The sequence below is a fragment of the Bubalus kerabau genome, chromosome 9, assembly GCF_029407905.1.
Source record: "Bubalus kerabau isolate K-KA32 ecotype Philippines breed swamp buffalo chromosome 9, PCC_UOA_SB_1v2, whole genome shotgun sequence".
Classification (NCBI taxonomy): domain Eukaryota; kingdom Metazoa; phylum Chordata; class Mammalia; order Artiodactyla; family Bovidae; genus Bubalus; species Bubalus kerabau.
The window spans coordinates 90,920,154-90,943,541 of record NC_073632.1 but is presented as its reverse complement, the minus strand read 5'-3'; the positions used below and the strand labels follow the sequence as shown (position 1 = coordinate 90,943,541).

Genomic DNA, 23,388 nt, shown 5'->3' with positions numbered 1-23,388 from the left:
AGTGCTAAGTTGCCTTAGTCATGTCTGACAATTTGTGACCCTATGGACTGTAGCCCACCAGGCTCCTCTGTCCATGGGATCCTCCAGACAAGAATACTGGAGTGGGTTGCCATGCCCTCTTCCAGGGGATCTTCCTGACTCAGAGACTGAACCCATGTCTCTTATGTCTCCTGCATTGGCAGGCTAGTTCTTTATCTCTAGTGCCACCTGGAAATCCCACTGATAGTGCTACACAGTATTGATAACTTATTTTATTAAGCTGAACCATATACAATTGCTGATTTTTGTACGTCAAATATTGCTGCTTTTTCCTGGTTCAACATAAATTATAGTCCATCTCACATATGGAGTTAGCTAGTTCAGGCACAGAGACTGATTTAAGTGCTCCAGGCAGAGGAAGCCTCATGCACATTGGCTGCGAAGAGAAGAAAACAATGTGATTAGCATATAAACTATTAGACTTCAAGTGAAGCATAGTACCCTCCCTCACGTGGGCATGCGTGTGTGCTCAGTTGCTTCAGTCGTGTCTGATTCTTTGCAACCCCATGGACTGTAGCCCGCCAGGCTCCTCTGTCTATGGGATTTTCCAGGCAAGAATACTAGAGTGGGTTGCCATGCCCTCCTCCAGAGGATCTTCCTGACCCAGGAATTGAACCCATGTCTCTTATGTCTCCTGCATTGGCAGGTGGGTTCTTTACTGCTAGTGCCACCTGGGAAACCCCATCACATGGGTGGGCATAATCAAATCAGCTGAAGGCCTTAAGAGGAAGACTGAGGTCTCCTGATGAGAAGAATTCTGTCTCCACACTGCCTTTGGACTTAAGACTGCAACATCAATGCCTGCCAGAATTTTAATTTCAGACTTGCCAGCCGCCCCTATCATCATGTGAGACAATTCCTTAAAATATCTTTCTCTCTCTCTCAATATATATATATATGAGATATATATATATATATATATATATATATATATATATATATATACATACTCATCCTCATCCTATTGGTTCTGTTTCTCTGAAGATCCCTAACTAATATACAGCCAATAAATTATAGAGTAGATACAGGAATTCAGGTTTTCCTGGTCCAAGGTCCACACATTTAATCACTACATCATGATGTCCCCTCTATTTCATTACAGAAGGTGTCATCCTCTGTTCGCACCATCTGCTTATGTGTTTGCTTCCCCTTCTAAGCTATAAGCTCATGTGGGCAAGAACTTGTGACCCCAGTGTCCAGCACAATGCCTGTCACATGGCGTTACTCTGTGCATATTTGTTTGGAACAAAATACTTAAGGTTATGTGCTTTGATAACTGTAAAGCAATATAAAAATATGAGACCTTTCTGTTCTGTGGCAAACACATCATTCTTGTACAATTATTTATAAACAAATATAGAATGTATCTATCTAGAAGTCTGACTATGTGCGTAAGGCAGTGTGAAACTTTAAGCCAGTATTATTACTTGATAAGCTTGTTTTAACCTCTGACTGCAACCAGGGGTGAAAGAATATTTCTGAGATTAAAAAAGTGCATTTCTCTCCCTAACAACTGAAGAAAGAAGTAAAAATCACAGACCATTTTCCATGCAGGATAAAGTCGGCAGCCTTATGTTCGGAAAGGCAACCAGGTTTGATGTCAAATGTTAGTTCTGATTGATTTTGGTGATGACTGCCTGCAGCACCTGAAAAGATTGTGAGACGGCAGTTGGGCCCTCAGCAAAGAGCTCCCTCATTAACCAGTTAGCTCCATCCTGGCCAAAGGGTTGGGTGAGTGCAGCAAGAGTGATATTTTGTTCCCTGCCCTGATTTAAGAAATACAAGACCAGTCCTCTTGGTGTTTTTTGAATTAGTGAAGTTTGCTGTTGGGAAGGACAGGAATAAAGCTTCAGTTTAAAAAGGAGCTAGAATAATTTCCTTGAACCACAGGTAAAACATTTCCACTGTCTAGGTGAAGGTCAATCTATTCAGTGCTGTCTTTAACATACACATTCCATCATTTTTTCCCCTTAATCACCAAAATCATATAAAATTAAATTAATCAATATTTTTAGGCACATGTTTGCTGGACCAGAAGAATTAACCATCAGAGTCTAAGTCTAAAGCCAATACCAGGATAGAAATATCTATTACTGTTAGGGAGTATTTCAGTTTTCTCTTATATGTCCCCACAAACTGGACATTAACTTCATAGTTTTAAGCAGTCATTGGTTGCTTACTTTTACTCACATATTTATCAATGTCTTTGCATACCGTTCTTTTTTGCACATCAAACCTTCCATCTGGAATGGCTTTTCTTCTTTAAGAAATGCATACTGCTGCTGCTAAGTCGCATCAGTCGTGTCCGACTCTGTGCGACCCCATAGACGGCAGCCCACCAGGCTCCCCCGTCTGGGGATTCTCCAGGCAAGAATACTGGAGTGGCTTGCCATTTCCTTCTCCAATGCATGAAAGTGAAAAGTGAAAGTGAAGTCACTCAATCGTGTCCGACTCCTCGCGACCCCATGGACTGCAGCCTAGCAGGCTCCTCCGTCCATGGGATTTTCTAGGCAAGAGTACTGGAGTGGGGTGCCATCGCCTTCTCCATATGAAATGCAAGATTCCTTAGAAATCACTTTAAGTCTTTAAGTGATAAACACACTGAACTGTTCGTTTTGTCTGACAGCGTCTTTGTTTCCTCTGTGCATGTGTGCTAAGCTGCTCAGTCATGACTGACTCTTTGTCACCCCACGGACTGTAGCTCACCAGGCTCCTCTGTCCATGGAATTCTCCTGGAAAGAATCCTGGAGTGGGTTGCTGTTTCCTACTCCAGGCAATCTTCTCCGCCCAGAGATCGAATCCGAGTCTCCTGTGTCTCCTGCATTGGCAGGTAGATTCTTTACCACTGAGTCACAGGGGCTTCCCAGGTTTCCTATTTGCTCTTGAAAGACAGCTTTTCATGGTATAGAAATTCAGGATGACAGTGATTTTCTGTCAGGATGTTTTTTGCAGTCTGCTGACATCTGTTCTTTAAGATATGAGGTCAGCAATCAGTCCAATCGTCATTCCTCTGAAGTAATCAGCTCTTTCTCCTTGGAAGCTTTTAAATATATTTTTTCTTTCTTATTCTTCAGTCTCACTAATATGTGTCTAAAATTAAATTTGTTTTTATTTGTCTTATTTGAGATGTATCACCTCTTGGATCTACAGATCTTACAATGTTCTTGTAAGTTCTTAACCATTTTACCTTCAAATACTGTCTGTTCTCAATTCTTTACCTTTTTCTGAATTTCTGATTAGGCATTATGAGAACGCTTGTCACTCTTTTCTCTAGATTTTTTTCATATTTTACCCCTAATTTCTTCATAGTTATGTTCCACTTCTCTGATTCTTTATGAACATGCGTCTCATCTGCTGTTTGATCTCAAATTCTTAACTTCATTATTTTTACTTGTTTGGTTTTTATCTGAATATAATTTGATTTGGTTTATTTGAGATATATTATCTAAACATAGTTTTATTTGGTTCATCAAACCAGATAAATCTCTATCATGCTTGCTCTTTGCTCATGCTTTTAAGCTTCTTATTTTTAAAATTTAGTTAAGTGTATTATGCATAACAGTTTAGTACCCTTTATTTGATAATTCTAATTCTGACATTATTTTAAATCTGTTTCTATAGTTTTTCTCTTATGGTGCCTTATTCTTGTGAATTGTTGAATTTTGTACTGTGAACTATTCATTTTCTTGGTCTATATCTGTGTCAAAGTTTTGGTTAAGGTTGAAGCTGACACAGACTTCCTTGGTGGTCCAGTGGTTAAGAATCCACCTTCCAATGCAGAGGATGTGAATTCAATCCCTGGTGGAGGAGCTAAGATCCCACATACCATGAGGCAACTAAGCCCACATGCTGCATTTACCAAGCTCATGCACTACAACTAGAGAGAAGCCCACACCTCTCAATGAAGACCTGATGTAGACAAAAATAAATTTAAAAAAAAGGTTGAAGCTGATACTATCAAAGAGGGTTGACATTTATTTTATTCTCTTCTATACAACACATCTAACTTACAATCAACTTAAATTTATTTTTTAACTTAGGGTTTTTGAACCACAAAGTATGAATTTGGGCCAAAACCCAATTGAGGGCCAGGTTGAGATTTCAGATTCTCAGAGTAGATTTTTCTCTCTTCAACTAGTGTCAAGTTCAAGACAGGCAAAGTTCCTTACTTTTCTCTTTAGTATCATTAAGGGTCCCCACTTTATGAGGGTCTCCTGTAAGGTTTTCTATTTTCAGCAGGCCTTGGGATTTTTCCACTGTTCTCATGTATTAAGTGAATACATCAGAAACTCAAGTTATTCATAGTTCAGCAAAAATCCTTGGATCAAAAGCCTGTCTTGATATTTACTTACCTCCCAGGTTTACTGCCCACATGATATTTGAGGCCTTTGAGTTCCTCATTTTTCGTGTGTGTGCACTACTTCAGCAGTGCATTTAAAATAATTCCAAAGAAATAATTTGTCTTCATCAGAGAAGTTATTTAAGTTATGTAACATTACCATGTTGAAAGCAGAAGTCAAAATCCAATTTTATTACATCATCTTTGTACTCAGACTTCTGCAAGGGCCATTTGATTTGAAGGCATGAAATCTCACTCACACAGAACCCTCATCAGTAGAGCTGACTGAGTGTATTGAGGGGAACTCTCTGGCTTGGGGGTTGAAAGCTACAATTGCAAACACCACTTCATGAGCTTTCCATTATACTAGGCTTTGCAATGTATGAATATAGGAGAATTCACATGAATTCTAATTAGAAGGCTCCTGGACTCAGTTTGGCTACCATTAGCTCTTACCTGTGTATTATAGATCATGTCAGGGTGATGGAGAATATTGAAGTGAATGGTAATGAGGTAGATGCACAGAAATGGAGCCATATGGCTTTGCAAAGCTTCCTAACACTATTATGCCACACATACACACTCTCTCTGGGATGGAGGACTCATGACCGTAATTTTGTGCTAGGGAGGGCAGGCTGCTCATCGTAAGACACCATCTGGGACAACTTATCCAGATGCAATTTTCCTTAGCAATTTTCCTATGGTTGGCTCTATTACCATAATGGATAGATTTCTGTCATCTGTTCCTTGGGAATATTTTGTAGTATCAGTGTGAATAGTGTTAGGATCTATTTATTTATTTATTTGGCAAGGAACTAAGAAGTGTAACAATTTATTGTCCGTAAATTTGAAGAGTAAAATATTCGTTTGCTCTGAGCTCACTTCTGCTCATGAAAATCCTGTTCCAATTACTTGAGTCTGGAGCCAGTGCATGTAAGTAAAATTCTGACATGGAATTACATCACTGCAGATAAAATACCTTGTTTAAACCATAAAAACAATTTTAGGATTCTAATTCTTCAAAACAAATGTCATATTGCTGTATACAATTTTGCAATGTCAAGCAGGCTTGTACATTTTAAAGCAAAAATAAGGATGGCATTTGAAGTAAAATTGCCTTTTGTCTTCTTTAAATCTAGCAGATAATAACATCTAAAGAACTGAGCAGGGGAGGAAGAATCTTAATGTCTATGACTCATACACATGCACTTTCATCATGTCTCAGGGCCATGACCTCTTGCTATGCAATTTTGCCCAGAAGGTTTTAATGTTATTTTTGGAGAATTTTTATGTACAATAACAGAGAGAACTTAAAGTCATATTTAAGTAGGTGCCAAGTTAGGTACAGGTGTCTGTACTCCTCAGTGTAGTTAATGCAGTAAAAAAATTCTTAACATAATTTTACAGAGTGTATTATTTAACTTACTATTTTATTCTATTTAGGCACAGCAGTGAATCAAGCTTTAAAGGATGAACACTACTATGGAAAAACCATATTTTCTTAGCTAAAAGAATTTTCTTCTAGGAGGAACCTTATTTTGTCTGAAGGATACTTTCATAATTCTTTTTTGTGCTGGGGTCCAGGGACCACCAAAGTGCAGGCTTATGTATCAGGCTTTTGACTTACTGAGTAGAACAAGCCAAGTGAGTGTGAGCTGCATTTAGCTCTCAGGAAAATAAAGAGGATTTTAAAAAGCAGTAGACAGCAGACGTGGAAGACAGATGAGGTGTCTCAAGGAATCTCAGGCTTTTAGGGGAGGAGGAAGAAAGTGAATGGGCAATCACAGTGGGTTTTGTGTAGGTGTTGCTATTGTGTGACCCTTTCCCCCACTCTTTTCACAATACATATTAGATATCTACTTTTTATTAACATCTTTTAGAATTAGATCTATCCATGCCCTGCTTTAAGGTTGTTGTGAATTAAATACAGATTTAACAGATTTAACAGATTCCTAACAGATAGGATTGTGGAGGGTAATACTTTTCTTCTTTGGGCTCTTAATAGAAGTTAAAGAGCAGATGCTTGAAGCTATATTTCCTCATGAGTGCTTAAAGTGCAAATAAACTGGGTCCTTGATTGAGAGTTCATTAAAGTGTTAAAGAGGGCACAAAACAGAGTAATACTGCTGTGCCTTTGTGAAAATTGAGGAGTCTTGTCAAAGACTTATGGGAATGGGGGGCCATCTCAGCTCTATGTGGAGAGAGAAATAGAGTCCGGTTTGATTGTAATGTGGGGGAATATAAAGGAAAGTGGTGAGAGACAAGGCTGGAAAAATAATCTGAAGCCAAAGCATGTTAAGATTTTTCATGCACGAAAGATCTGAATGCCAGGATTAAGTACTTGGATCTTTTTTAGAAAAAAAGTGTCATAGAATATTTGTTTTGGGGTGGTAATTTAGACTTATAAAAAAAGTCTTTTTATTACTTCTAAAAATGGTGCCTTTTTTGCCATATAAAGCCAAGAAACATAGAACAAGTACTAAAAAAGGAAAATAGATACTTTGGGAATCCTAGCACCTATGTTTTGTTGTATTCTTTCTGGATTTGATCTTTTTCTTTTGTATAGACACAGGTTTTAAAAACTAAAAATGTCAGTATGATTCACATACTGCTTTGTCAGCTACTGCACTTTACATATCCTTGAAGACTTGATTGGAAACCTACCCTATGTGAATAAATATGGTAGAATGAAGTGCTTGACTGTAGTGGCCAGAGCCTGGATAACTGGCAAAGCCCAGGAGACATCTCAAGGGAGGTAATGTCAGGGTCAGTACAGAGAAACTGGGAATGACCACAGAGAGCTGGTGGGTAGGCTGGTGGGGCAAGATTGGGACAGAGGAGGCTTAGTGGGCAATAATTTCCAGATTTTTAACCTGAACCTATTGAAAAACTAGCTGAAGTAGGCAACAAGGATGAGTTGACAGTTTTGATAGAAAGTTGACAGGTTTGATTGGAGCTATGTATGGCTGTCAGCAAATCTGGGTGAAAATGTTCAGTAGAAATAGGACCAGTCAGGCTTGGTGACTAGGCTTGAGGATTGGCATAGAGAAGGGAACAACAGCCTGAGTGTTTGTTCATGCATGGCTAATTTAAGTCCCCTAACCTCACAAAGTAAAAATTATCATCCCTAATTTATAGGTAAGTCTCAGCAAGATTAAGTCATTAACCCACACAGCTACTAAATGGCAGAACTGAGAATTAAACTGTCCAAAACTCTTTCTGTTTTGCTAAGCAAAGAAGTGTTGAAGGGGCCGAATGAGTAGGGGAGATCACTAACAGAAGTACACAACTATTAATATTGATAAATCTAAATACATACACACACAGGGATGGTAGGAACATAACATATCCCTACACTAAACAATGTTTCTATAATCATGAAGCTTACATTTTAGCAACGGAAACAATCATTAGACTCACCTGCTGGATCATAGGATGGCCCTGCAACTTGCTTTGGCCAATGAAATGTTAGCATGTGTGCCTAGAACAGAAGCTTTAGAGGTGCAGGTATGATTTGTCTTGGCCTCTGGCCTCCACATCAGTTATGAAAAGAACGTGCTTCTGCAGCCACTGGTCCCATAAAGAGACACAAAGAGAGCTGAACTCAGCCAACCCACACGCCTCAAGTGAGCAAAACAAATGCCTTTTGCTGTAAGCCACTGAGTGCTCACTGCCCCTTTTGCTAACACAGACAGGAAGGTATAAGAATGAAAGCAAAGAGACAAGTCAGTGTTCTAGGTAAAAGATAAGGGTGGATTGGACTAAAATCATTGGCATTGTGGAGATGATAAAAAGAAGAGATTCCAGAGATATTTAGGCTTTGGAATTGGTAATATGGATGACTGAAGGAAAAAGCAATAGGAAAGGCAACACCAAAGATGGTATTTCAACCACCAGGCTCCTCTGTCCATGGGATTTCCCAGGCAAGAATACTGGAGTGAGTTGCCATTTCCTCCTCCAGGGGATTGAGAGAAGAAATTCCTAGGCAGGTTGATAATAAGTCCAGGGTCCTGGAGGAGGAAGAGGGGGAGGGGGAGAAATGGGTCTGGGGCTCTCGAGGAGATAGGGGTCTGGAGTTCTCAAGGAGGAGAAAAGGACAAATGTTTTTTCTCTAAGCCCAGAGCTGATGCACAACAAAACAACTCATCTTGCTCAAGGATATGTTTTCCCTTAGACTCTGTGCCAATGATTATATGACAACAATGTATCCTGCTTGAGGACAAACTTCTGACTAATCCTGTCATCTTAAAATGTATATTATGAGAGTGGGTCTGGTAAGATTTTTTTATTGTTAGTCCTAATCCTGTTATCTTAAAATGTATATTGTGGGAGTGGGTCTACAACCTTGAGACATTCTTTTGATTTACTGTAATAACCACCTGAAAAAGTATATAACTCTTTTTCTAAGACTGGCAAGAGGGGCACTCTCCATCCCTCTTCTGATGTCTATGTCTGATGTCTACATCAGAAGCTTTCTCTGTCCCCTTCCCAGTTCACTTCACTCAGTCAGGTCCTACTCTTTGCAACCCCATGGACTGCAGCATGACAGGCTTCCCTGTCCATCATCAACTCCCAGGGCTTGCTCAAACTCATGTCCATTGAGTTCGGTGATGCCATCCAACCATCTCATCCTCTGTTGTCCCCTTTTCCTCCTGCCTTCAATCTTTCCCAACTTCAGGGTATTTTCCAATGAGTCAGTTCTTCACATCAGGTGGCCAAAGTATGGGAGTTTCAGCTTTAGCATCAGTCCTTCCAGTGAATATTCTGGACTGATTTCCCTTAGGATGGACTGGTTGGATCTCTTTGCAGGCCATGGGACTCTCAAGAGTCTTCTCCAACACCACAGTTCAAAAGCATCAGTTCTTCTATGCTCAGCCTTCTTTATAGTCCAACTCTCACATCCATACATGACAACTGGGAAAATAGCGTTGACTAGATGGACCTTTGTTGACAAAGTAATGTCTCTGTTTTTAATATGCTGTCTAGGTTAGTCATAGCTTTTCTCCCAAGGAGCAAGCATCTTTTAACTTCATGGCTGCAGTTACCATCTGCAGAAAACGAAGATCATGGCATTCAGTCCCATCACTTCATAGCAAATAGATGGGAAAACAGTGGAAACAATGAGAGACTTCATTTTCTTGGGCTCCAGAATCACTGCAGATGGTGCCCCCCAAAAGTCTCTCACTTTTTCCGTTGTTTCCCATCTATTTGCTATGAAGTGATGGGACTGAATGCCATGATCTTCATTTTTTGAATGTTGAGTTTTAAGCCAGCTTTTTCACTCTCCTTTTTCACTTTGCTCAAGAGGCTCTTTAGTTCTTCTTGACTTTCTGCCATAAGGGTGGTGTCATCTGCACATCTGAGGTTATTGATATTTCTCCTGGCAATCTTGATTCCAGCTTGTGCTTCATCCAGCCCAGCATTTTTCATGATGTACTCTGCATATAAGTTAAATAAGCACGGTGACAATATACAGCCTTGATGTAGTCGTTTCCCTGGAAACGATCCCTGGAAAGATCCTGGAAAGGACTGGATAAGATCAGTTTTCATTTTGATCCCAAAGAAGGGCAGTGTCAAAGAATGTTCAAATTACCACACAATTGCACTCACCTCACATGCTAGCAAAGTAATGCTCAAAATTCTCCAAGCCAGGCTTGAACAGTACATGAACCGTGAACTTCCAGATGTTCAAGCTGGATTTAGAAAAGGCAGAGAAATCAGAGATCAAATTGCCAACACCTGTTGGATCATAGAAAAAGCAAGAGTTCCAGAAAAACATCTGCTTTGATTACACCAAAGCCTTTGAGTGTGTGGATCACAACAAACTGTGGAAAATTCTTAAAGAGATGGGAATACCAGACCACCTAACCTTCCTCCTGAGAAATCTGTACACAGGTCAAGAAGCAACAGTTAAAACTGGACATGGAACAACAGACTGGTTCCAAATCGGGAAAGGAGTATGTCAAGGCTGTCCCCTTTTATACTTTAATAAAGCTCTGCTACGCAAAAACTCTTGAGTGATCAAGCCTGGTCCGTGGTCCTGAAGCTAAATTTTCTTCTTTGGAGATCATGAATCCAACATCATTCACCATAAACTATCAGGATCTTCCTGACCCAGGGATTGAATCCACATCTCTGACCCAGGGATTGTCTCCTGCATTGCAGGCAGATTCTTTATCGCTTGAGCCATCAGGGACACCCCTTATAATTCTAAAGACAATTGAATATGCCCAGAGCTTTCAAGTGATATATGTCATTTTATTTGTGAATGTAAAGATTATTATTTTGGTGAAAAAATTAAATAGTAAGGGTCCTTTCCCCTGGGGGTCTGTGGGGGAGGATCCAGGCTTCTGGGCATTTACTACCATTGCTTGCTAAGGAGGCAATACCAGGCCAGGGTTCAGAGGACCTGTTGCCACTGGGCTGAAAGCCTGCACTCTGACATGGTTAATATCTGATGTCCTGTTAACGTTTGGGGGTTGTTACAGGCATGCTAGCCTCTGCCGTTAAGAAGTGCTAAACCAATCACTTTTACAAGGCAGCAAAAAAAAAAAAAAAAAAAAAAAAAAATCCCCATTTATTATATTTTAGTGCAGGGTGCTTGTCAGACTTTTCTGCCTAAAGCACACTTTGTGCTTGAACTTGGATCCACAATTTTATAACCTGTCCTTTCCCCCACACAATTTTCTGATTAGTTCTGGGCGATCCTAATTCTTACTTGGTTTTTTCCCAAGGAAGCAAGGAAATATTTTCTGTTCAATGGTAGTGAGCTGTAAACAGCATGGTTTTCATTAAATTTGTGAGAAAATAAATGTTTGGCAGCCCAGTTGTTGAGAAAATTAGGTTGTGAATATCAGAAAAGCTAACGATCCAGGCAGAGACTGACTCATTGTTTGATTGGTTCTCTCCCAGCAGCTAGAGGGCTTTCGGTGTCTGTAAAGGTCTGGAAGCAGCACAGTTGCTGTGACCTTTCTGATGGAGGTTACAGAATCAGAAGCGCCGTTATCAGGCAATTTGAACAATTAGGTCTGATTTTCTGGGTTCTGCCGCTGAATTTGCCTCTATTAACTTTAACCCCAGCTTAATGGTTTGTTGATCTCCTTTCAACAGAACTCAGCCACTGTGGGAATTACCCAAAACTTTACTTTTTGACACCAAAATTAGGAAGATTAATTAGAAGTTAATTCTTTAATAAGTATCTTAATAACTTGGAAAACATGAGATATACAGTATTCCATTTTGGCTCCCATGTTCAACTTTCCTTTAAGATTTTCTTGCAGCAGATTAATAAATGTGAAAATATATACTGTTTGATGTGTATTTCTGTGTTTTTTATTTCATAGTTCTTGAAAGTCTGGGGGAAATAAGGCTGCTTATGGAGGAAGGACAGGACAAGATCAATGTAGAAAGAGGTCTAAAAAACCTTAAGCCATGTAATCAATATAATCAACAACTCACTATTCAAGTAACCTGAAATATGTTTTTAGCATCCTTACCTCTCCCATGTCCTGAAAGGAAGCTTCTTCTTTTAAGTAAAACCAAATACAAAACAAATATGTATTTTTTTTTTCTTTTTCCTTAACAAAGATACTGTTTCAGCAGAAAGGGCAGGATATTTGAAACCAATAAACTTTGCATTTGTCTAGTTCTGACTTTGCCAAGAATTCATTATATAGCCTTGGGCAAGTCAATGTAACACTTCTGAGCTGCAGAATCCTCATCCTGTAAATGAAATGGTTTTCTTAGGTGATCTCCACGAGGATGTTTTTAGGCAAACAGTTATGTTCTTCATTCCATGGGTTGCAATTTACATGAACCTGGATAGCTTATTTTCATATTAATATTTTTTGCATGTGTAGACAACTCTCAGAATTCACTAACTAATCATTCTTTGACTTGATATAATTTGTTTTGATTATACTGATTACAATAAGTGCCATTCCTTTTTCATGATTAAGATAAAAACACATCCTTTGCCTCCATTCTATACTTTGAAGCTATATTTCTCGACCTTTTAATCTCATAAGTCTAGGAATGAATTGCTAGGAAATGAAACACACACACACACACACACACAAAACAAAACGGCAAAATCAAACACATAATTAAACAAAAGTAAATAAATAAATAAGTAAAGGATAAATCCAGAGGCTAAAAAATCCAAAGCTAGATTTAGAGGACTCTAGAAAGGAACTGTGATTTAAATTACCCACAACATGATATCAATTGAAGACAATGTAACTGGTTTTGTGAAAAGTGTTTCATTCCCTAGCTATTTTGGCCTTTTATTAAAATCCCTTTGCCTTAGCAGTTGGCTTCATTATTTCAGCATCCTCTTCACATCCTGCTCTCACCCGTATGTGTCTTGTTGGTGTTCAATCGCTAAGTCGTGTCCAACTCTTTGTGACTCCATTGACTGCCACATGCCACGTTTCCCTGTCCTTCACCATCTCCCAGATTTGCTCAAATCATGTCCGTTGAGTTGGTGATGCCATCCAACCATCTCATCCTCTGTTGCCCGTTTTCCTCCTGTCCTCAATCTTTCCCAGCATCAGGGTCTTTTCCAATGTGCTGGCTCTTCACATCAGGTGGCCAAAGTATTATTTCTTAAGATGCTCTTTACCTGGGTGTCTTGAGGGACATTTTAGAAAGAACTGACGATGACTTTCAGCAGCCTTCAGCCAGTATATGTGGCTATTGACCCATTTCTGTGAAGGAGACCATAATATACTACCCCAAATTATGCCATTTTGGCATATTGGTTTTTTTTTTTTTTTTTCAGCTAAAGGCAGTCGAGAAATATCAGACACAAGAAGAATTCACTGCCCTCTTCTGTCTGCCTGAAAACAGAATCTAAATACCCTCCCCACAACCATCTGGGGTAAGGAGACCCTTATCACTGAGAATGGAGAGTCATACTGAGATTAGTCTGCATAAACAAACCTTACTAAAATAATCTTCCATTCACTACCACCATGTACTTCCTAGTCATTTTCTCACAATTCATCATCCCTGGAAGCCCAACCCCCCTTCATTTATCTAGTCACATCTACATAAGGCACTGCCTTTTTTTTAAAAAAGTATATAAGTCCCTGAGTCTGTTTTGGTTTCTATTTCTTTACTGTGATATCCCATGTGCACATACAATTAAACAAATGTTAATAAAAGTTGTATGTCTTTCCTTCTGGTAACCTGTATTTTGTCATTTTAATTCATAGGCCCCAGCTACTGAATTTGAAAATAGAGGGAAAGGTTTTTTTTTTTTTCTCCCTACATCTGAAATCTACCTACCTGCCAGGAGAAGGCCAGGAGACCCTCTGACAGCAAGCCCTAATTGTGATCTTTTAAAGAGGAAGAAGAACTGAATCTGTATAGTTGCAATGGCAGAAGAAATTCAGGAAGGTGGAATGCAATGATCCCAGATGGAATTGGCTAGCAGAGAAGTTTCATGATTAGAAAGCTGTCACCTCCTTTGGTAACTACATCCTTGTTTCAGTGTAGACTTTGATTTTCTGACTGTTTTCCTTTTTGTATTTGTAGTCTGATAATGTTTTTCCACTAATTGCATATTTGCTTCAGATGTCTTTGAAGCAACTCTGCTTTATTTAAGAAACCTTAGTTTATTTACCTTAGTTTCTTATATATAAAGCTAAGGTTTTAAAGAAAAGTGTTTTAAAAAAGTCTAAAGCATGGCACATATTATTTGTAAATGTATAGTATTTTGCCATATAATTTTCTATGATTTTCAAGGGCCAGAAACCAAGCCGAATGTGATTTGAATATCTTTTTGAGTACAATAATCTCCTCTAATGTATCACACTTAGAGAAATTTATGTTAATTTGACCAGTGCTTATCTTTGGAGGAACTTTAGCATTTAGTGACCATCATTATGGCTGTGTCCTTAATTCTGTTTCATTTATTAAAAATGTCTATTTAATAGTTAAAATATGACAGACACTGCCAGTGCTGAGAATACAAAGATGAAAATCTTGAGTTCTTGACTTACTTTGACTCCTTCAACTGGTTAATATGGAGGCATTTGCTGAGAATTAGGTCAAGTGCCTATGAAATCTCTAATTTTTACTATGTGAATGACATAGTTTGTTTGCATGCAAATATGGGCCCAGAAGGTCCTTTTGGCATAAGGAATAAAAATAAGCCTAAGTATATTCATCTATTACACTGCTGCTGCTGCTAAGTCGCTTCAGTCGTGTCAGACTCTGTGTGACCTCATAGACAGCAGCCCACCAGGCTCCTCCATCCCTGGGGTTCTCCAGGCAAGAACACTGGAGTGGGTTGCCATTTCCTTCTCCAATGCATGAAAGTGAAAAGTGAAAGTGAAGTCACTCAGTTGTGTCTGACTCTTTGCAACCCGAAGGACTGTAGCCTACCAGGCTCCTCCGTCCATGGGATTTTCCAGGCAAGAGCACTGGAGTGGGGTGCCATTGCCTTCTCTGTCTATTACACTGGCTTACCATTAAAGATTGATTCCAATAAGAGCAACCAACACATATATAAATAGGTAGATTCAATATTTTAATATCTAGGAATGTATAAATTCTTAAATATTGTTTAAAATTACTTTTAGTTCTTCTTAAAACTGTTTTCATACATGCTTAATTTCTCGATCACAGAAAATTGATCACATACCTTTAAATTAGAAAAAAATTGAGTGTGCATGTGTGCGGCCATACATGCATGTGTTATGTGTGTTGCATCCTCACATATAGTCCAACGGACTTCTAGCTCTGTCTTTTATTGACCAAAGCTTATATTTGACTTTAAATTGCTTATTTTTATCTTTCTTATAGATCAGAAATAAGAACAGACTGTGCATATACTTATTTTAGATTTTGATACATTCTTTTAAGTGGAAATTGAAAATAATTTCAATCATATACACCTGCCTTCTAAATTATCCACATTTCTAAGTGATTTTAGGATTCTGAGTTCACTGTACCCTTACTTTTAAATTTTCATTAGTACCTTTTTTAAACTTCCTGAGTGTGGATAAAGGGAATTTCTAAAAACCTAAATGTTTAGCTAGAAGTTAAGAGAGCTTAAGAAAGAATGAATGTTTTCATACTACTTTTTTCACATGTCTTTCCCTCCTCTCTTGTATAAAGTTTGGGTTATACATTGTGTCCTTATTTCATAAAAGACACATTTCCTTAAAAAGAAAAAGCATTCTATTCTTTACTTACCAAGTTCAGATCAAACTTGACCAAGGACATAGGTTGGAGATCCTTGCTTTGATTCAAAGCTGAAAATATGCACTTTTAAGATCTCTCCCTACCATGTGATTCTGATATAGATATGAGAACCCCTGGTGTCATGAAAGAAAATTGCTATGGGTTGATTTATTGAAATACAAATTCATAGCAGGTAAAAGGAGAAGGAAGGTAGGTAGTGCTGAGACTAAAGCAAAGACATATCCTTCTGAAGCAAGAGTGGGGCTTTTCTGACCCTCAGAGACAAGGAAATTTGGCTGAACCCCAGCCTTGAGTGTTTGAGAGCCCTTCTCACCAAGTCAGTAACTTCTGACATATTTTTTTCCTTGTGTTTTCCTCTGGACTTTTTCCTAATATATTGCATTAATAGAAAAGATATAGTAAGGTCCATAGGTCAGGAGATGGTTGCCATGGCAAAGATAGTTACTCTCAGTTCCCAAGAGAAAGAGTCATGTGAAGCCATGGAGGCTGCTTGGGGAATCATGAAGGTCAGCATGAGGCAGAGTGGGGGTCATGTGAGCAAGGGTCTTTACTGGGGTGTCTGCAAGAAAGAACAGGTGAGGAAGGGTAAGCAGGCTTAAGATTGGCTAGTTGAACAATTGCAGTGGGCTCTGGGGCTTAGGAACTATCTCTAGTTGTCTGGTAACTGACACTGGGGTGAGAAAGCAGGTGGATAGTGTCCCAGAGTGTGAGAGTCTGATAATCAGGGTGGCTGGGGTTGTGGGCTCTGCTTTGGTTGGTTTGCATTTTAAAAGTCTGCTCCTGTGCTGTGCTTAGTTGCTCAGTCATATCTGACTGTGACCCTGTGGACACTACCCCGCTAGGCTCCTCTGTCCATGGGGATTCTCCAGGCAAGAATACTGGAATGGGTTGCCATGCCCTCCTCCAGGGGATCTTCCCAATCCAGGGATCGGATCCAGGTCTCCCACATTGCAGGTGGGTTTTTTACTGTGTGAGTCACCAGGGAAGCCCTGAGTTGTTGACTGTCTCTAGGAATTGACTGATTCTGGGAGGGTCCAAAAGACCCCAGATGTCAGAGCATCAGAATACTGAAAACAAAAGGCCAGTTAACACAACTAGGTCCAACTTCCTATATCAGTACTTCCCCTTCAAGACCTGAACCAAAAGTTTAGATATCCCTTTCATCAGTTCCCACAAAAGTCATCATCACACCAAGAATTTTGTTAGTTTAGGCCTTAACGTGTGGAAGGAAAGTTACAAGGAATTATAAACAACTGTCTTTTTCTAGCTTTTCCTCCGTCCAATGTAAACAACAATTTCCCACTCCTTCCTTCCAGCAGGGCAAATTCTTACCTTTAAGCCATCCAAAGTCTTAGTTTCGATGACAAGTGGGATTTCAAATAATTTTCTGAGCACTGGTGGACCTCTTCTCCTTATGATAAATGCTTCTGTCAACTGCTAAGAAAATAAAAATACCCTATCTCTTACTGATAACATCAAAACATATATAAACATCACACTGATAAGATGGATGGAGGAGAACTGAAAATAACAAATGCAAGAAGTGATTTTGAATTAACTACAAGGAGATCCAACCAGTCCATTCTAAAGGAGATCAGTCCTGGGTGTTCTTTGGAAGGAATGATGCTAAAGCTGAAATTCCAGTACTTTGGCCACCTCATGTGAAGAGTTGACTCATTGGAAAAGACTCTGATGCTGGGAGGGATTGGGGGCAGGAGGAGAAGGGGAGGACAGAGGATGAGATGGCTGGATGGCATCACCGACTTGATGGACATGAGTTTGAGTGAACTTCGGGAGTTGGTGATGGACAGGGAGGCCTGTCGTGCTGTGATTCATGGGGTCGCAAAGAGTTGGACATGACTGAGCGACTGAACTGAACTGAACTGAACAAAGTTGAAGTGAGGGTATGGAATGTGGTGCTGTTGACTCCTGAGTGACAGTTTGGGCAGCAGTGTTGATAAACATGTCATGACTTTGCTCCCTGAGACAGGGTGTGGCCTGTAAACTTTTGTAGAAGGAATTGACTGTTACATGCTTGTATTATTATAATGCAGGCTTCCCTTATAGCTCAGTTGGTAAAGAGTCTGCCTGCAATGCAAGAGACCCAGGTTCAATTCCTAGGTCAGGAAGATCTCCTGGAGAAGGAAAGGGCAACCTACTCCAGTATTCTTGCCTGGAGAATCCCATGGACAGATGAGCCTGGAAGGCTACACAGTCCATGGGGTCCCAAGAGTCGGACATGACTTATTGACTAAACCATAGAGTCGGGCATGACTGAGCAACTAAGACTATCATAATGCAATTTGTGTTACTATTTTGGGGGAATCGAGGATGGTTTGCTGGACAACATGAGCATATAAATCCTGCCTGGTGTGTGTGTGCATGTGTGCTAAATCACTCCAGTCATGTCTAATTCACTGCAACCCTATGAACTGTAGCCCACCAGGCTCCTCTGTCCATGGAATTTCCAGGAAGTTGGTTGCCATGCCCTCCTCAGGGGATCTTCCCAACCCAGGGATTGAACTCAGGTCTCCACTGCAGGTGAATTCCTTACCCTCTGAGCCACCTGGGAAGCCCACCTGGTGTCCACCTGGTAGGCTACAGTCCATGGGGTCCCGAAGAGTCAGTCACAACTGAGTGACTTCACTTTCATTTTTCACTTTCATGCATTGGAGAAGGAAATGGCAACCCACTCGTGTTCTTGCCTGGACAATCCCAGGGACGGTGGGGCCTGGTGGGCTGCCATCTATGGGGTTGCACAGAGTAGGACATGACTGAAGTGACTTAGCAGTAGCAGCAGCAACATGTGACCCTGGTTATTCTGGGCCAGAATAACCAGAAAACAATTTCTGAGTACCTTTGTATAAAGATATATCTGCAGATATCCTTTACATAAAGAAGATATCTGCAGAACATCCTGATGACCCATAAAACATTATCTCTGGGTGCCTGTGAAAGTGTTTCTAGAAGAGATTTAGCATTTGACCTGGTAGATGGGATAAAGACCATACTCCCATGTGAGTTTGAATTGGAGCAGTACACTGTGGTCCTTCTGGGCTTGACCCCAGCCAATCACCCCCTCTCAATGTGCTCCACCTGCCTTTTGTCTGCGAAGAAACTGTAGCCAAAGAATAATTTTAATTACAGAAGTGAAAAAGTACATGAAGGAAAGCAGTCAAAGGAAACCAAATATTAAAATTTAGTCCATAAGCAAAGTCAAGAACTTTTAGTTTCTTCTCAAGGGCTATAGATGATATCCTGAGCCATATCCTGTGAGCTGTCTTATAGATACTGAAACCCCTTTCAGGTGGCAGAAGTTAACTACATGATAATAAGACTGTACTTATAAGCTGCCACAATTCTAAGAACTGGCCTCAAGGAAATGGGAACAAACAGACCCTGGAACTGAGGACTAGCTGTACTTAAGACAATCAAGATGATATGGGACAGACCACCGATGACCAATTTCAAGATGACTGTCAGAGCTGACTGTGTTGTTTCTGTCTATAATCCCCTCCTGTCTATAAAAGCTCTTGCCCCCTGATTGTCATTGGCGGGGCGGGGGGGGGGGGCAGTGTCAGGCTGTGGACAGGTGTCCCTGGCATCCAAAATAAAGCAAACTTTCCTTTACACCAAACTCACATTTTTATCACCTTTTGATCAGTGAGCTTTCAGACCCCACTTTTGGTTACAAACTGGCATCATCCACTCCTTTGGGGGCTTGAAAAAAATCAGAAAAGCAGGCAGGTGACTTTGGTCTCCAAGCTGGGACAACCAGTGTTCCCAATTCTCAGACTTTTGGACTCAAACTGGATTATACCCCCAGCTTTCCCGGTTCCCTGTTGGTTGTGATTCTCCGGAGAATCTGAGTCATACATGAGTAACCAGGAGCGAGTATCCCTGGTGCATGGAATAAAAGCTGTGCCATTTTTCTGCTGTGGTCTCCTGGACCTGATAGAGGCTCACAATCTCCTCTGAGAAATGGAAATAACATCTGGACCACATGACCTCATGAACTACTCTGAAGAATGTATTTAAAAGTGTTTAGCCTCAAGTTTAGTGCTGTTGGCGGTTACTGTTCTTTGGCTAAATTAATCTCAAGTGCAATTACAACCTAAATCTCAGTATAGTCAGTACTTTTATGTGTCTACAACTGATTGACAGGCACAATATTTGTTACAACATTCAGATATCCTAAGGACAAAAGAAATTGGACAGAGATTTACATTTGAGATACATGTTGGCTCGTGTTCTTGTCAGCTGCAAACTTTTTGAGCTGAACTGGAGGGGCAATCAAGTCTGATGGTACGAGATACTCCTCCTGAGGGAATCAGTGTTGCTGATTGTGGTTCAGGCTTGTTCATCATCAGATAAGTGGTGCTTCAAGGAGCTGGAGAGAGCCAGGGTGCAGAGTGGGGCCACGAAGAACCCTTGATGAAGAGCTGTAAGTACTCTCTGATTTGCATTCAAAGAAGCAAGAATTTACTGCCCAGGCATCTTGATTTTGCCATAGCTGCTTTCCTCTTATTTCCAAGTTATTGTTAAATATGTATTAAGCTCCTACAGTGCATGGCACTAAGCAAATAAAGGAAAATCCTGTTGTAGGGCAGCTTTTACTACCAGGCCCTTTTTTTTCTTTTAAACCAAAGTTTAGGATCACCCACCAATAGAAAGAATACTAAAATATGTAGCTACTGGATGCTTGGGGCTGGTGCACTGGGACGACTCAGAGGGATGGTATGGGGAGGGAGGAGAGAGGAGGGTTCAGGATGGGGAACACATGTATACCTGTGGCGGATTCATTTTGATATTTGGCAAAACCAATACAATATTGTAAAGTTTAAAAATAAAATAAAAATTAAAAAAAAATAAATAAAATAAAATAGGTAGCTAATAGGATACTTCTGGACCTTTCTTTGCTATTCTGCATATAAAAACAAGTTATATTTAATAACTAAAATTATCAGTATATTTGTGGCTAATCAATACAGTCAGGATGTGGGACAGACTGGAAAGCAGAGGATTAAACAGTCCCCGTAACCCACGTTCTGTTAGTTCTGAGAGACTGAATAAAGAAGTAGACAATGGCCAGGCCACAGACAAAAACATAACATTGACCCACAACCTGCAGCAACCTGCCTAGGAAAACCAACCCCTTATCACCAGTAAGCCATGCAGGAAGACCACGCCTGCTCTAAGTCACACTTGAAGGAAGCCAGATTTCTAGCTCTAGTGATAGGCCATAAAGCTAAACAACGACTTCTATAACAATTAGCCCCAAATGGCCAGGACATGATAAATAATTGACAGCTTTCCTAATTTTTAGTGCCATGTTCAACTCAGGACTATCCAGAGAAAGCCAGATACGTACCCTACCAATCATAGATCACATAGATCACATGCTTATCCCACCTATAGCTAACCAATCACAGAACATGTATACTTATTTCACCTACAGCTTCTCTGTGCAGACAGCCTCCAATACAGGCACATGTGAAGTCTTCCATTTTTTTTCTATCCCTACTCCTTTGCCTGCCTTGAGTTTCTACCAAAACACAGGTGATGATGGCTGATACTCTTTTAATGGTAAGTTCAGAATAGCCTTATTTGATTGGTCTTCATGTATTTCCATTAGTTCTAAGGACAAGAGGGCTGAGTTTGGAAGGCTCATTAGCAAATCCGTCCCCTCACCCCCCATCTGCCCCTGGGGAGAACTCAGTGACTGCCAAGGCTGGCCAGTGGTATCTGGGTTCTAAGTGGACTGCCCATTGTGTTTGTGTGCAAGTGGGTGAACATAGAGACCTGAGTGTGTGCGGACAACCAAACTTCACATCTTAGCAATGAACCAGAGGAACTGGATATAGAAATGGCAAAAACAAAATAGTACAGCTCCTCCAGGATTCTGAGAGGATTACGTTGGAAAGTCAATAGCTTGCAAAGAACCACAAAATACAAACTGAGCAGTACTTTCAAGTGTTCAATGCAGTGCTGTGAAATCTCAAAACACTACTGACTAGAGCAATTTTATGACAATATTTTTCTAACTTTTAAACTGTTTTTGACATAGCCTTGAAATTCATTTAAAAGGATTTCCCCCTACCTTAAACACATCAAAGCAGGGAAGCAGGCAGATGGATAACTCAGTCCTATGAAAGTCAGTTTGGAAAAGGTAAACTCGCAAAGTGAAAGTGCCTCATCAGAAGAAATAAAACACAATAGAAGCTACTAACAACAGAGCGTTTTCACTCAATTTCACTTACCAAAACTAATTGTAAACAGGACACAATTGTGACAGAATTTAAACTGTAGAATGGATCTTGCTTACCTAATTTTCAGTACTAATTGAGCTGTGCTTCTTCACTCACTTGATTGTTTCATATTTGTACATTATTAGCTACAAAGGTCATCACTGCAATGCAGGGAGCCCCACTGGGGTTTTAGAAATCTGGAGGCTCCCACTTACTGCCTTAGGTTGGTGGTTCTTAACCGTGACGATTCATTATAGCCAGCCCACCTCAGACCAATTAAATCATAACCTCTCAGTACATTTTTAAAAAGAGCTCCCCTGGTGATTCTAATGTGAACAGAGTGTTGAAAAAACACTCTCCTTGAAGAGGCAAGATTTCCTTGACAGTAAATGTCACCTTGAATTGCATTCAGTTTGTTTGAGCGTTGTCAAAATTTAATAAAAGGATTTTACCTTGTTGCTTTAAAGTGATAGTATCATAGATGTTACAAACTGGACTCTCTGGACCCTTACCTGGCTTGTCAATACTCTGTGTCCCAGGACCCAAGAGCAGTGGTGGTGGGGGTGACCTGACTTGAAATAATAGGATGTGGAAGGCAGATTTATGAATTACTTCTCTGTTGCATCAATTTTCAATACGAGAATGATCAGATACATAGTATAGGAGGCAAAGAGTTGAAGAGTGATCATATGCCAAGTTGGTTGTATGAATGGCCGGTGATGACACAGTATCCCACACTGACTCATCTTCTTTTACCATTGCCAGTGACCTCACCCAAAGGACATGGGACCTGCAGATTTGGTGGTGCCTTTGCACTGAAGAATTTAGAGAAAGCCTTAGGAAACTGATTTAGAGACCTGGGATCTGCAGTTACTATGCCTCCTAATCTCAGACTTGGAAGCAGAGATATCACTAAGTGACTCTTTATGAGGGACTTAGTTTTCTAGAATTTATGAGATCAAAAATGAAGTTCCTTCAGGACAGAGTGAATCATAACAGTGTGAGTAGACTGTCAAAAATCTTTATTTTTTTTAATTTAAATTTATTTATTTTAATTGGAGGCTAATTACTTTACAATATTGTACTGGTTTTGCCAAACATCAACATGAATCCGCCACAGGTGTACATGTGTTCCCCATCCTGAACACCCCTCCCACCTCCCTCCCCGTACCATCCCTCCAGGTCATCCCCGTGCACCAGCCCCAAGCATCTTGTATCCTGCATCGAACCTGGACTGGTGATTCGTTTCTTATATAATATTATACACGTTTCAATGCCATTCTCCCAAATCATCCCACCGTCTCCCTCTTTCACAGAGTCCAAAAGACTGTTCTATACACCTGTGTCTCTTTTGCTGTCTTGCATACAGGGTTATCGTTACCATCTTTCCAAATTCCATATATATGCGTTAGTATGCTGTATTGGTGTTTTTCTTTCTGGCTTACTTCACTCTGTATAATAGGCTCCAGTTTGATCCACCTCGTTAGAACTGATTCAAACGTATTCTTTTTAATGGCTGAGTAATACTCCATTGTGTATATGTACCAC

General features: G+C 40.1%; 1 long non-coding RNA gene across 1 annotated transcript in view; it reads left to right on the top strand.

The window, feature by feature from the left end:
- Nucleotides 1–510: 510 nt before the first annotated feature.
- Nucleotides 511–23,388, top strand: part of LOC129620108 (uncharacterized) — a 124,644-nt gene continuing 101,766 nt past the window's right edge. The window contains exons 1-2 of the long non-coding RNA XR_008698383.1: nt 511–886; nt 13,597–13,853. This is a non-coding gene — a long non-coding RNA (uncharacterized LOC129620108). The remainder of the gene's footprint in view (nt 887–13,596; nt 13,854–23,388) is intronic.